The sequence below is a fragment of the Tamandua tetradactyla genome, chromosome 8 (genome assembly GCF_023851605.1).
Source record: "Tamandua tetradactyla isolate mTamTet1 chromosome 8, mTamTet1.pri, whole genome shotgun sequence".
Classification (NCBI taxonomy): Eukaryota; Metazoa; Chordata; class Mammalia; order Pilosa; family Myrmecophagidae; genus Tamandua; species Tamandua tetradactyla.
In genome coordinates this window covers 30,558,017-30,573,978 of record NC_135334.1, presented here as the reverse complement: position 1 = coordinate 30,573,978, position 15,962 = coordinate 30,558,017, and the positions used below count along the sequence as shown (strand labels likewise).

General features: G+C 39.6%; 1 long non-coding RNA gene across 1 annotated transcript in view; it reads left to right on the top strand.

Annotated features, from left to right (window-relative positions):
* Positions 1-15,962, top strand: part of LOC143643320 (uncharacterized) — a 24,996-nt gene extending 9,034 nt beyond the window's left edge. The window contains exons 4-5 of the long non-coding RNA XR_013156217.1: positions 12,980-13,148; positions 15,422-15,962. This is a non-coding gene — a long non-coding RNA (uncharacterized LOC143643320). The remainder of the gene's footprint in view (positions 1-12,979; positions 13,149-15,421) is intronic.

The window sequence follows — 15,962 nt, the reverse complement described above, 5'->3', positions numbered from 1 at the left end:
CATGCACCTAAAAATAAATAAATAAATAAATCAGAAAATCAATATGTACAATGGATAAAAATACTGTTGATAATATTCTCTCTATTTTTCTGTAGGCCCATAAAAGTGCATAATATTAAAAGCTGTCTTGCTTGGATGAACAGGGTGGGTGGGATGCACTCTTTCCCCTACCTCTCCCTATAGCTCTCTGTGAGACATGCCGTCCTTCAGAACCTACCAGAGCTCTGGAGAGCACAGTTTGGTCACAAATGTGACTTTAGTCTTCTAGCAACCACTGCAAAGAGAGAAATGTGACAGCTTCAATGCAGTAAAGACTAACCCATTGACAAAGAGGAGCACAGCAGAAGTCTATTCTGAATGTTGGTTCTTTTAGAATATTCATATATATATATATATAGCTACAAAAGTTCTTGTACATAAATAGCTATAATGCATATATGAAAATGTGTATTTATTTATATGACTTAGAAATTATATTCTAAAGTATGTGTCCCAGAGTAACTATAATATATACATATGCATCATAGGAGACTGTTATAAGAATGTTAAGGGTCTCATTGTTCTTGATAACTCTTAAAAGGAAATTACCCAAATATCTGCCAAATGTAGAATGGATAGATAAATTGTGATATTCTGGTATATTGAAAGAATAGAGGGCAATGAAAACTAGCCAACTACAACTACATTCAGGAACATGGATGGAGCTTACATAATACTGAGCAAAAATAAACACAAAATATGTAGTGTGATTCTACATATATACTTATAAATAGTTCAAAAGCTTTATTACTGAGGGATATATATCTAGTTATAAAATGATTTTTTAAGCAAGGAAGTGATAACAATAAGAGTCAAGATGGTGGAGGAGGGTAGGTAGAGGATTGAGAAATGGGGGAGGGTTGGGATGGAGTGCTCGACCTGGTGAAAGTTTACAAAGCTGTTCATTTGTTAAAACTGTACTTGCATATTCTATACCCTTTTCAGGAAGTTACATTCTCCAGTTAAACATTTTTGAGTGATACACACACAACTGTTCCTAAGGAGAGAACACTTGGTGGGACATTGTGTACTGTAATGAATATCAAATGCTCATCATATCACTGTATATTAAACATTGCATTGTGATTCTCAGGGCTATTCCTTGCTATGGTCCTGCTGGCACCATACACTGAAGCGCACTATGATGGCTTATTTAGTTCAGTTTAAGATTAGATTTCACAGAACCTAGAGGAATGGGGTGGCTGGATTAATTCCATGGAGGAATACTCTCTCTTACTTGAACTTCTGAAAGTTCCCCTAATGGTGAGTTCAAGATGAGCTCTCCTGACCCATTCCTGGGGTGGCTTGTTCTGGGTGGCCAGTCATAAGGGTGGGTCCACTCCCTCCTCTGAAGACTGAAGCATCAGAAAAGAACATATGTGTGAATGGAAGACTAATTCCACTTTTGCACTGAAGAAAGCTGAGAAAGCACCTGTAAACAGCGCCAGGATTTGACTCAGAAAGGAATTTTGAGTCTGCTGCAATTTATAGAAAAGTGGAAAATTGAGATGCCACAATTCATTACCATAGAAGGATGGCTAGGCTAATTTAAGCCTAGACAAAATACTCATAGAAATGTTTAGACTTGGGAAGTTTAGCTTCCTGGGATATTCTTCAAAACAAAGTGATATGAAATGTCCATCTAAGAACCTGAATGTATCATGTAGCTCTGGGGTTACTAGCTTTGGGAGGTATCTTCCTAAAACGATAACTTTAGGGGTGCAAGGGCGATTCAGTGGTAAAATTCTTGCCTGCCACGCAGGAGACCCAGGTTTGATTCCCAGTCCATGCACTTCCCCTCCCCCCTCAAAAAAAAAAACTCAACAAATGATGCTGCAATAACAGGATACTCACATGGAAAAATAATGAAATGTGACCCCACCATACAGCATTCAAAAAACGCCCAATAACTTTGGTTTTAGCATAGTTGGTCTGAAGCTTCCTTTAATGGTAAGAATAGGAGATTAGGGTCAGCTTTCTATTAAAGTCATTTGTAATTCATGAAGATAAAGTCACATCGTCTGTATATAAGAGAATCCTTAGCTTTCAATTTGTTGTTGCAGGTGGATATTTAAAAAGGAATATAAAATTATTAATGGACAAATTAAAAGGATTGAGAAACCACACCATTTCTTTTTTACCCTACTAAAAATGATCTGATCTGTCAAATGGATTTTCCTGCCATCTACTACTCTTAAAGCTTTAGATCGGTGGGACTTCATTATGTTTATCAATCAATAATGTGAGGTGAATACATGCAACCCAAACTGAATTCTAACTGCAGAGCCAATGGCCATTGAAACATTATTCCACACAGATGACAACGTATACTGTATATTAGGTTTTGCAGTGATAGCCATGCCATAAATCACCTTCCTAAAGGTCCTTGGCTCTAGTCTTTCTATGTTTTTATGGTACCTGTATCAGCTAAGTCCACCAGGAAGTTCTATCTGACTCCCTTAGTCAATTCTACTTCCAAATAATCTTCTGTCATCTGTCTACTCCACTGCTTCAAAAGGAGCCAGTGCTTCTCATGCCAAACATTGGGAAGGGTCAGGAAGCCAAGATTGGGCAAAAGCTCCTTGGTTTCAAGTATCTACTCAGATTATTCTCCTGCTTTCCCACTTAACTGCCCCTCCTACATCTCATTTCCCTGAATGTTTGAATCCTTGGCCTTGTCAATAAGGACCCTCTTCTTGTCATTATTGGAATAAATTCACTTTTCTGGTTTACCGGTGTGGGTCTTCCCCACTCAACTAATCTGGTTTTAACACTTCTTCTCTGCTCTGCAGCCAGTCTTGGCTCTTGGTTACTCATGTCAACCAGGCCACTCCACCCCACCTCATCAGGGGAATGTAATCACTCTATACATCTAGGGCAGCTCTTGTCACTATATTGCATATATTTGTCTCCACAGCTCTAATAGACCATGGACTTCTCAAAGACAGGCATTGTCATATCTTTGAATCCTCTAGCATAATCTATGAACAGAATACTGAGTTTATATTGTATACAGTCCTGGTCAATTAAGGAAGAGGGCATGAAGAGATTGATTTATATTTATACTCTAGTAATATGCTTAGCTTATCAATTGGCAGAGAAGGTTATTCAAGGTACTATTTTATTCACTTATATTAAGCACTTATTATGTACAAAGCACTAAGGTAAGTGCAATACAGAAAAGTGAATTTATTCTATTGTCTTCTCATCTTCTATTGACTCCAGTGCCAATTGGGCTGAAGAAGAGAATAAAAAATGGAAGAAAGCCCTGTGTGTGCATCCAGGAGAGGAGTGGGGAGCTGGGAGATTGGAGGGTGTCTGCGTGCTAACAGAATGCTCTTCCTGTCCACCCATCATCCTCAAGGTTCCAAACTGCCCCTCCACCCAGCCCCACACTCCCCCTTCAGCCCCACAACCATCTTGCTTTCAAGCTAGGAAAGACTTAACCTTTAGATTAGCCATTGAAAAAGATGACCTTTAAGGTTCCTCCCAATCAGGAAATTTTCTAATTCCACAAAGACTTGATTTTTCATCTAATTTTTAAAAGAAGTTTTTAAAGTATTGTCCTTCCCAACAGGCATTGATAAAGGTTTTTGGTGATTAAATAGCACTTCCCTTAGAAGTATCTTATGTTCATAAACTGCTGAATCTTAAAGAGACCCACTTTAAAAAGTCAGTGTTGTACCAGAATAGTGCCTTTGGAACAACAAATACAAAGTTGAAGGGTTCAAGATATGTGTGCAGTGATGGAATTTTAAATCAGTATGTTGCTTACCAATCATTAGTCTTCTATCTAGATTATGATACTCTTGGGAGCAAGTAGAGTGCGAGGGAATTTCAAATTCCCCACCTCATTCACTTTCTATTTTCTAATCTCAGTAATTGGCAAAACCTAGAATAGAGTGAACACCCAGCAGACCTTTGTTGAGTAAATATATGGATTCTTAACATTAGGGATAAAACAACTAAATACTCAGCTAAGGAATAACTCCTGCTTAGATGAATTAAAGTATTAGTAGTGCGTACATGAGTAGGGACTTTGGCAGTAAATGCCAGTTAATGAGATAATTGGCATGCATGGAAAGCAGCCCCATGGATATGACTGCCCTTATGAGAAACATAATATCCAAAACCAAACTAGAGACATGGATTAATAAGGTGTTTTGGAGCTGTTTTCATATGCAACATGAAACTCACACATAAACTTCACTTTCTTCCTACCACTGCACTTGAGCATCTACTGTACCTCTGCCTACACCACCTTCATTCCCTCTGATTACAAAAGAGGAGCCATCCATCTTCCTGTCAAAATCCAGTCCTTTCACTTGTTTTAGGGTTTCCACTTGTTACCCCAGTTTCTTAGGAAATCTAGGCTGTTATCACTTATATTTTAAAGCTGTTCCTCCCTTTAACTTTTAAATATGCTCGGATATTTCTCATTTACAAAAATAAAGTGAAACTTTCTCTACCTCTGATCTCTGTGATGGTCAGGTTCATGTGTTCATGTATCAACCTGGCCATGTGATGGTGCCTACTTGTCTGGTCAAGCAAGTTCTGCTACTGTGAGAACATTTCATGGACTTAAATCATCAGCATCAATAGTTGATTATATCTGCAGTGGGCTAAGGAAAGCACTTTCTGCAATGAGTTATGTTTAATCTAGTCAGTTGAAGCCTTTAAAGGAGAAGTCAGAAGAATCTCTCCAAAATGTCTCTCCATTTAAGGACGCCAGCAAGCAGATTAAGCCCCACCTTTAATGGGTGGGGATATATCTCTATGGAAACAATCTAATCAAAGGTGTAATCCAACAATAGGTCTGCCTCACAAGAGTGGATTGAAAGAACTTGGCACTTTCTGGGGTACACGACAAATTCAAACCAGCACAATCTCCTCAACTTACAACCCCTTTGCTACCAAATTTCTGAAATGAGTCCTCAGTACTGGTGTCTCCATGTTCTCACTTTCTCCTCAGTTCTCAGCATAATTTGACTTCTGCCTCCATTACACCAACAAACATCTCTCATTTAGATCCCTCTGTGATTGACCATATGTAAGGGTATTTTCAATCCTTTCTTTATTTAACTTCCACCGTCACTCAGCATTGCTAACAACTCCTTTCTTTCCCCATTGTTTTTTTGTTTTTTTTTTTTTTTTTGCATGGGCAGGCACCGGGAATCGAACCTGGGTCTCTGGCATGACAGGCAAGAATTCTGCCACTGAGCCACATCGCACTGCCCTTCCCCACTGACTTTTATGACCCCGAATCTGCTCGTTTTCCAGTGATATCTCTGGCCATTCCCCCTCTGTCTCCTTTGCAGTCTCATGCTCCTTTACCAGACCATTAAGTATTGGAATTCAACTCTTCATTCTAGCCTCTTGTCACTTTTTGCTCTTTACTTTCCCTCTAGGCTGTGGTACTCATATATAACCACACCTGGGGAGTCATGTGGGGAGCCTTAAAAAATATTGATTCCCAGGTCCCACCCCTAGTGATTTTTATTTAACTGTTTTGGTGGGTAGCCTTACTGTTGGGATTTTTAAGAGTCTTCCAGAGGACTCTAAAGTACAAAATCACATTGTCTCTTGGCTATGTCATCCTCATTCATGGCTTCAATTATGACTTTGATTTCATTGACTCAATTTTTATCTCCATCCCAGAATGAACTCCTCTTTGAGTTCCTAATGCACAGATTCAACTGTTTATCAGCATTGCCACTTGGGTGCCTCAAAGGAAACTTTCTGTTTTCCCAGACTCATCTCACATCACACTCTCCCTTGCTCCTTAAGCTCCTTCCACACTGACCTTTCCACATCCCCAAATCTCTTTTACTTCAGTGCTTACTCATCCTCCTCATGTTTGTTTAGCTAATTCTACAGCTCTAGTATTCCAGGCCATTGTCATTTCCCCTGGGAAGCCTTTTCTGGCTCTCTGGCATCTGCTCTACTAGCACCATTGCCATCCTTTCAAAGCACTAATCACAGTTATGACCTTAACTTTATTTGTGTGATTATTCATTTAATTCTGGATTAATTCTTCCCTATTGGATTGAAACTGTGCATTTCTTCGGCTCACCATTTTATCATTATTTTCTTAAACCTAAGATGCTGACTGTAAGATGCATCATTATTTTATCTACAATGAGGAAAGAAAAATCACTGCCAAATATAAGATGGCATTTTAAGAGAAATATGGGTTTATGTCTTAAAATATGAAACAGAGAAATGCGTGTATCAACGAAAACACAATAGTACTGGGGCCTCACATGGTATCTAATAGGCACTTAAGTATTTCTTAAAAAGTAAAAAAGAATTCTGGATGTAGAGCTTCTAGTATGTTCCAAAGGTTTTTGGAGATAATGGGAAAGAACATTTGAAAGTTGGAGAACCAGTTCTTGGATGCAAAAGTTGCTCAATGGCAGCTCATAATCCAAAATGGTGTATCTTTTGGGCTTCCATGTTCAAGTTCTTTGGGCATACTTTTTGAAGATTGGTTGAGAAAAGCATTATCCTTCCTTTTTAGCAGGAAATCTAAAAGGAAAGGGAGCTCCGTTGCTATTTGTTTATCCATGTCCAAGCATTCTTTCCTCACTTGCAAGAAGTGGGGCCAATGCTCAATTTTTTTTTTGCATAGGCATGTGCCGGGAATCAAACCTGGGTCTCTGGCATGGCAGGCAAGAACTCTCCCTGCTGAGCCACCACGGCCCACCCGCAATGCTCAATTTTGCACTCTCACTTAAATGAGGTGGAAATACCTGCCATATACGGTCCATGAAGGGTAACCCCCAAAAGGAAACCATTTAAAACAAGCAGTAGTGACCCAGTAACTCAAATCAATCAAGTCCCATGCCTCCCCATAAAGCCTTGCTCATTCATTCTGGAAGTAGCATATTTCCAAGTGTTGGGGCTGGACTGATTGGTGTCATAAAAAAGCCCCACTCTGAGCTGTGATTTCTTTAGCTTTTTCAACCCAGGCCTCTCTTGCTCATGGTTTTCTGTAATGACAGGCTCCTTGGTTTACATGTGAACCATTTTCTTTTAATTTCAACCCATACTCAGCAAGAATCTGAAGGAAAGGAGGCTTGAGGTTGCCTTTATTTAAAACAAATGACATCTTATTCCCAGCAAGGTACAAACCAAATTGAAGGCATTTTTCAAAAGGGAGAAAAGGCAATTCTGTTCTGGTCTGTCTGGGTCTTAAAAAGAAATCAATCTGTGAGTTAATATCGTTCACCTGGAGTGGAGCAGGGAGGAGGTAAGCAGGTGTAGGATGGGGAGGGTGGATAATTTGGGGTAGATTTTTGTGTGATTTCATTAGTCTGGTTAAAGAGAATTACCAGAATTTTTGGCATTCACTTATTCAACTATAAATATGAAAGTGAAAATTAGGTCAACTATGTTTTGGGTGTTATCTTGTTTTGTTTTGTTTTCCTTTAATGAAGCATACTAACATTTTTAGATTAAGGACAGCAAAATGGAAGTTTTTCTCTAGGATCATTGATGAACCTACCATGTAGATTAAAAAAAAAAACGTGTATACTCTCTTTATACAATAAATAATGCATCTTACAAGCACTGCAGGGAAAAAATGAGTACCTTTTAAATAATTGATTTCCATCTTTTCATCTTCTTTTTTTCACCTAGAATATTGCAAATTCATGTGCATATTTGATGGATTCCCTTTCGAATATAAAGAGAAGTACAATTTTCAGATAGCCTTTTTAGACATTTGAAAATGCAGGAAAAGGAAAAAATCAAAAGATAGAGACTTGATACTGCCAGTGGGAGGACAGCCTGATTTAAGCAAACTTCCAAGGTGCTTCATTTTAAGCCAACTGTGAATATTTCTGCTTCATACTTTTTTCCTCTGTCTACTGTGAGAGAAAAAAGTTTGGCTAATGTTATGCCATCCCCGCTGCCCTGCTCCCTAAACTAGCATTAACTTCTTAATCACATTTGATTTTTAGTAAGAGTAGAAAATAAATCATGGAGATTAAAATTCCATGAACAATTCTCTAGTATTGTTCTATAATTGCAAAAGACTTCATATTTGCAAAGCTCTTCACCGAAGCCCCAAGAGGAAAATATCTGACTGTCTACCTGCATCAGCACAATGGACTGAATTGTGCTATGGAAATGAACAACCCCAATATCTCAATGCCTTAAAACAGCAAAGTTGATTTATTGCTTATGGTCCATACCCATCTCAGGTCATCAGGGTCTGTTCATTGTAGGCCCAAAAGACCAGGCCAACAGAGGCTCCATCTCAACAGGTAGGTTCATGAGAAAAAAGGTGGGGCAAAGTTTTGAGAGCATAACGCCATGTCTACTCACCTTTCATTGATTCAAGAAGTCATAGGTTTGATGCCGATGGGGTGGGGAATTATACACATCCCCTGGAGGGGGGTAGGGAATATTTGTATACAACCTTAGAATCCTCCAGACACCTCGCAGGTAAGAAACCCGAAACTCAGAGATGTTAAGACGTTGGCACAGGGTCACGTAGGTAATTAGAGCAGGAATTTATACCTTCTGCCCTCAGTATTGGATTTTACCAACTCTAAGTAATCAGACCTATATTGGATGACTTCTCCCTCTCATCAAAAGAAGAAAGGGATAGCCTCATGTGATTCTTCTGTGTCACTTGCACCCTTTGGCTTAATAATATTATTTTTTTATATTTCCTTAGATGCCCCAAGGCACACAGAGGTCATCATATAGTTATTTGGCTTAATGGTGACTATAAATATGACTCCTGAGTTACATAACTGAGTAGGCAGCTGTCTCGTCTAATTTCAGAGACTGAAAAGACTCTGTTCCTCTGTACCGAAACTCCCCTAATAGCTACCATGTATTAATAGCTCCTGTTAATTGAGGTGCTTATTTGTCAGGAATTGTGCTAAGTACTTTACTTTTACAATCTCACTTAGCCCTACAAAGTGAGGAGCATTAGTGTCCCCATATAAAAGGTGAAAAATTAAATGTTATTTAACTTTCTGAGAGATGTGCGGTGAATAAGTGACTCCAACACATTTATTCTGACTGCCAAATCCAGGCTTCTGGCCTCCATGCTTTATTAATTTGCAAAATAGAGACCAAAGCTTTTCATTCCAAAATCACATATAAAATTTCAATGCAGACACCCCTTGTAGAGGGACAAGACTTAGTAAGGTATAAGTGAAGTTCCTTTTAGGAGAGTAAAGTTTTAGAAGGGGGAGATTCAGGCAACAATGGAGGAGAGACCAGGGGACGGATGCAATGGGATGGGAGTAGAAAGGGCAAGTTGCCCAATGAGGGATGCTTCCACCACTGTATCATGGGGACAGGCCATTGCTATAGCTTCCCCAGTGGCTGTCTAGCGGGGCAGTGACCCAACCTGGGAGAAATGGAGGCTTGCTGGTGCCCTGAGGGCCAGATTCTGACCGGCAGGAGATGGAACTGGAGCTTTCTGAGTCTGTGACCATGGAAGCAACATCAGGTACTGGAGGGTCCCTTGATCCTAAAATCTTTTGCCTGAGACTCTGGTTTTTACAGGTAGTCTGCACTGCAGGAGGACTCCTAACCAGAATTTTTTTTCTCTGCTTTTTAAAGCCATTTTGTCTCTTTTTAAAAGTTCCCATCTCCCTTAGGAATGGCATCTCTCCCTCCAAATATAAAAAATTAACCTCATTAAGCCACAAAATCACTTCCACATTTTATTTTGGATACTTCACTGGATAGAAAATTGCAGATAAAACATTTAGTCAACCCATTAGTATTCATGGAAGAGCCTTTGGTTTCTCATTACTGAATTATCTTTCTGCTGAAAATCTATCATTTTCCCCAAAGGTGGCATTGTTTTGAAACTACCATGAGTAGAGATAAAGAACTAGAAAAAAATCATGTGAGCTGGTTTATGCACCTCCTTTTCCTTCTCAACCTTCTTAAGCCTTCGAAGTTCATACAAGACTTTGGGGGCAAATCACTTAAAGAGAAAGGCACCTGAGTTTCTTGGGCGCAACAGAGCTTCGCGGAAAACTGGTCTGTGCCAAAGCCATGGCAGTTATTCTCTCTGATGGATTGGCCTTGGGAAAAGATAGTATTCATAAAACCTTTCTGCCCAGGTGCTGGAGTCAGGACTCAGTCGCTTGACTGATATGGTTTATAACTGGTGGGCAGAACAGCATGGGGAGATGATGAAACAGCGTGGGGAGACGGAATAGCATGGGGAGATGGAACAGCATGGGGAGATGGAACAGCATGGGGGCCTGAGGCACTGGACTTGAAGACAGGAGATCTTGGTTGAGCTCTAACTTCACCAGAATCTGGATCCTTGACCCATGGCCAATACTATGTCCCTCTGTGCCATGGGATCTTCATCCTATTAGCTGGGAGGAGGGACTTGGATAGCCTTTAAGACCCTTTCTGGAGCTAATATCCTGTAATTATTGATCTTCTCTGATCTATTGAATGAGAAAAAACAATCATTCCTGCTCACAACTTTTCTGGGAACAGATTTTTAAGGCCAGCAAGGAAATTCTTACTGGTATAAGGAGCCAGTTTAGCCAAAGTGGGTCATCTTAGTAGGGATGAGGTGTCTCTTAGTTAATAAAGACTGCTGAACTGGCTGCTTGGACCTGGAGCAAATGGACATGACAGCCAGACCTCAGAAGAGGTGTAACGTGAGCAGGAGGCTCTTTTGGGCAGACAGCTTCATCAGGAACATGCAAGGGCCAAAAGAATAGACCCCAAGGTACTTCAGCATTGGAGACTCTTGGGCGCTTGGTACCCGGGCAGACAGGGACCATGATGGCGGAGACCAGCCTGTGGAAATTCACGAGGACAGCCTCCCCTTCACACACCCAGAAGCCTGAGGGGTAGGAACGGGAGGCGAGGTGACCCTGCGAAAGCCTACGCTTTTTCCTTTTTATTGTGGTAAAATATAATAACAAACATTTTGCCACTTTAACCATTTCTTAATGTGTTTCCCTACATATATGTATTTTTATATCTAGACATACACAGAAACAGAGGCAGTTATGTGATATGTATGTATATTATAGGGAATTTCGTTACAATTTTTTGTTGTTGTTGTCCGTGGGCTGGGAATCGACCCTGGGTCTCCCACATGGCAAGCGAGAATTCTACCCCTGAACTACCCATGCACCCCCATTTTTTGTTTTTGTCTGTGTTTTTGTTTTTTTTCACTTCCAATTTTAAGAGTATAATTCAGTGGCATTAATTCCATTCATAATGTTGTGCAGCCATTACCACTCTCTATTTCCAAAATGTTTTCAATACTCCAAATGGAAACTGTGTGCCCATTAACTCCCATCCACCTCTACCCTGCTCCCTCATAACCTCTAGTCCACTTCCTGTCTCTATGAATTTGCCCATTCGAGATATTTCATAGAAGTGGAATCATAAAACATTTGTCCTTTTGGGTCTGGCTTATTTTGCTTAACATAATGTTTTCCAGGTTCATCCGTGTTGTAGCATGGATTTAGGACTTCCTTCTTTTTTTATTTAAGGCTGAGTAATGCTCCAATGTATGTATGAACCACATTTATTTTCTAAAGTGAAGACTATTTTTTTAATTACTGAAATATAGTTACAGAAGTAATTCATGAATTTATTCTCATTTTTAAAGATGAGGCTGGGTCCCCTTGACCATTTTTCCATAGATCCCCTACCTCTGCTATCATCAGAGATAACTACATTGCTTGATTTTGTCCTTCCAGACATTTTTCCTTGTATAAACAAAATACACAAATGACCACAGAAAATACAAATAGTGTTTGCTGTTTATTTTTATACGAATAATATGTTTTCCACAAATTATTTTACTACTTGCTTTCTTTATTTAACAATATCTTAGAGGTATTTCCACATTGGTAAACATAGAAAAGAACCTCGTTCTTTTTAAATAGACCCCCCCCATAACAGTTTCAGAATATATTCTTTTTCTTAAAAAAAAAACAAAAAACAATTTTGTTTATACACTATACAATCCATCCAAAGTGTACAATCAATGGCTCTCGTATAATCACAGAGTTGTGCTTTCATCACCCTAATCAATTTTAGAACATTTTTACTGCTCCCAAAAGAAAAACCCCATTCTCCTTATACTCCCCTATTATTGATACTTAGCCTTGGTGACTATTTGTAATCTTTATTACTTTATTACTTTAAATACTGTTAACTTTAGTCATAGTTTGCATTAGGTGTTTTTTTGTTTGTTTGTTTGTTTTACCATGTATCAACCTATTATTAACACCTTGTGATAATGATGTACATTTTTCTAGTTCATGGAAGAAGTCTTATGCTTGTACTATTAACCACCTTCATTGTCTGCAATGGGTTCGCTGTGTTATACAGCCCCATGTTTCATTCTCCAGCTTTCCTTCTAGTCATATACATCACCCTCAATTTCTTCTTTCAACCACAATCACACAATTCAGTGCTGTTAGTTACACTCATGATAATGTGCTACCATCACCTCTATCCATTTCCAAACATTTACAATCAACCTTATGAAAAATTCTGCACAAATTAAGCATCAGCAACCCACTCTCTGCCCTTATTCTATCTCCTAGTAACCTATATTCTAGATATTAACTCCATGAGTTTACTCATTTTAATTAGTTCATATTAGCGAGATCATATGATATTCATCCTTTTATGTCTGACCTACCTCACTCAACATAATGGCCTCCAGGTATCCATGTTGTCACTGGACAACATTTTGTTTTATCCATTCATCTGTTGATGGACACTAGGGTTGTTTTCACCTTTTAGCAATTGTGAATAACCCTACTAAGAACCTTTACATACAGCCATCTATTTGAATCCCTGTTATCAATTCTTTAGGGAAGATTGCACCTTTTTTAAAAAAGGAATCACAATTTTAGATTGAACTCAACTTAAATCCTTTTCTGGACATTTATTTAACTTTCTTTTCCAGGCCCCTCACCAGATGACATATGTTAAGGGAAATCTGAACAACAGCAGACCAAATACAGAAAGGACATTTTCCTTGTATATCTGAGATGTGCTGTAAATTTTTTGAGCCTTAAATTTGAGAAGCCCACCATTTAAAGGAGATAAAGACAGAATGCTTGCATGAAGCACAGGTGAGTGGATTGACCCTGCCCCACTTAGTCCTTCCAGGGCCCCAAGGCATTTCCGAAGGACACAGTTTAAAAAACCAGGTATTAAGTGCTTTGTAGCTGCATAGACCCTGATACCAATCCTAGCTCCCCTGCTTACTAGCTGTGTAACCAGAGGGGTGTTACTTAACCCCTCTGGCAGGACTGCTATGAAGAGTCTGCAAGAAAACGAATGTGTATAAAGTACTGGCAGAGGGCTGTGCACACAGGAGGCAGTCCCTAAGTGAGTCTGGGTGACAGCATCACATTGGGAATTATAGAAAACTCCATGGTTATAGCTTCTGCAAATCCCACTTTATTCATTTTGGGACCTAACCAGTTCCTAACTCATGTAACCATGTAACTAAAACAATGAATCGAAAGTCTCAAAGTTTTGTCCTCAAGGACAGATTTTCATTTCAAAAATTAAAAAAGAACCCTACTGTTTCTGTTGAATTTACAATCAGCAAATATTCCTGTAAGCCAAGCAAATGGCAAAGTTTGAAAGTAATTTCCTTGTCCCTTTGCCTCCTGCTTTATCACTTCGCAGTAACGAATGAGACTATAACATTGAACACTCACATGGAGCTCTAATTACCACCTTGGCAGAATTGTTCTCACACTTTCATTCACAAAATTTCTGAAGAGTTACTGAGGCTATCATTAAACCTTATCAATGCTCAGGCACTAGATACAATATTAAGGTAAAGCAAACAATTGTACTTCAAAGGAATTTACTAATACCCAAGAAGGGGTAGTGTGCTATAGACTCCTAGGGTATGAAACTAGTCTTGGCCTGGCTCCTCCACCATTAAGCAGCCCAGCTGGAACAAGCCTCATTATCCTCATTTATAAAATGCATTTTAATACTCACTTCCCAGGCTTTCATGAGTTTTTAGTGACCCAGGCAAAGCCAAAGGAGGGAGACTATAAACTATACAGCTTTGTTCATTTGTGTTACAAGGGACATGACGATAGTCACCAGCAGTGCTGGATTCCTCAACACCATTGCAGTTAATAGCTATAATGAATTTCTCTCTGGGTGAATTTGTATAACCCAGGGACTTCTGCAGCTTCTACAGTTCAGACATGATTCATTTAAGACAGGGATCAACCTGGCAACCTGTCCCCCTCCTTGAGCATCACAGCCCTGGCCTGGACTTACCTGCCTTAAAATGAATGCAAGTTGGAGGGTGGGAGAGGGGACAGAAGGCATAATGGGGAGAGGATTGAAGCTTTGGAAGAGAAAGACAGGGCTCTGCACTGCCTGCCACCATCAGCACTGCTCTTTGGAGATGGCCTTGTGTCATGTATTCTTATGCCATAATTGGGCAGAAGATATCATCATTGAACTTAATTTGTATATTAAGTGTCCCTTATGGAACAGGGACAAAGCATACTTTTATCCATAACTCTAATGTATGCATAGTACTTAGCACAGAGCAGGTGTCAAAAATATATGCTAAATATATAAAGAAGTCCAAAAAATTTTCAGGGTTTCAAATTGCCACTAATCACTATACCAAACCAGCTTCTGAGTTTCTTCCTGAAATAAGGCTACTTCTCTCTTATTGTACATACTCATCTTTGATATCCCAAGGACAGAGACTTTGGCTTTGTCCACCAATCCACAGAGAAGACAAGACCTGCTCTGGATGTATCTCTGTCGCAGCACCTTGTAATCTAGATTGAAACTATCCATTAGGTTTTCTGTTACTGGTCCACAATTACTTTCTTAGAAGCATTTGCATTCTTTTTTCAGAACAGCACCTTGCAAATATTATACTATTTCTGTAATAATGAATAACTTTCAAAATAACAAAAAGTCAACCAATCTTACTTCTGCATCCATGCCACTGCATTGCACCTGGACACCCACACGGCAAGGGATAGGCTGCTAGTGGGCCAGCACTGGGCTGCCAGCCAGGACCAGCCTCAGCTTGCTGCATTCCAGCTTGGTCTTCCCTTTATTAGGTGATACTTAGTGAAGAATAAGTGTGTAATATTCCCATGAAATTTGGTTTAAAAGTGATAAAAATGTGGCCAGTGCCCCAATTAATAAATCGATGAAGGAATTATTCAGAAAAGCATGGGAAGAAATTACATGAGAAAGAATGAGAGACAGAAAGCCAAAATTATCTCTTTCATTTAGTCTTATTAGTTAGAGAAAACATGCTTTGAGGATTGTGTTAATAGCTTTTTTGCTGACTGCTTTTTAAGCTCAGCTCTTCTCCCCTTGCCTTTTTCTTCTTTTTTAGTGAAGTAACAGATGAAGTGGGGGGACTGGTGTGCTGGGATCTCTGTCCTTCCAACCCCACCTACACCTTCCAGAGAAAGAGAGGACGGAGACTAGGCCAACCTGCAGACCACTAAAAAGCCTTGTTGAGCTCATGATGCAGATGGACTGAGGGATGAGGCAAAGGGAGGTCCATGGCCCAGCTGCAAGGGGTCAACTTTGACAAAGGCTTAAAAGGAAGCTCACCTGTTTCACAATACATCTTTCCCCCATTCCCTCCCAGAGAACAAGGGGAGGGAGTATAGATGGGTGGGTGGGTTGTTGGTTAGAGGAAAGGGTAGCTTTAGTAGGGGAGATGGAAAGAACAAGTCTGCAAGTGTGACCTTTTCCCCTCATTCTGAAGCTCTTAGACAAGGGGTCTTATCAGGTGATCTTACCTTGGCTTTTGTGGGTTTCTAGCATCTTGGAATAAGTAGTATCAACCTATTAGCCCTGAAAAAATCCCCAGAGGGATTAGGACTCTCCTGACACTTTTGTACCAAGATTTTGCCTGGTTCGCTAAT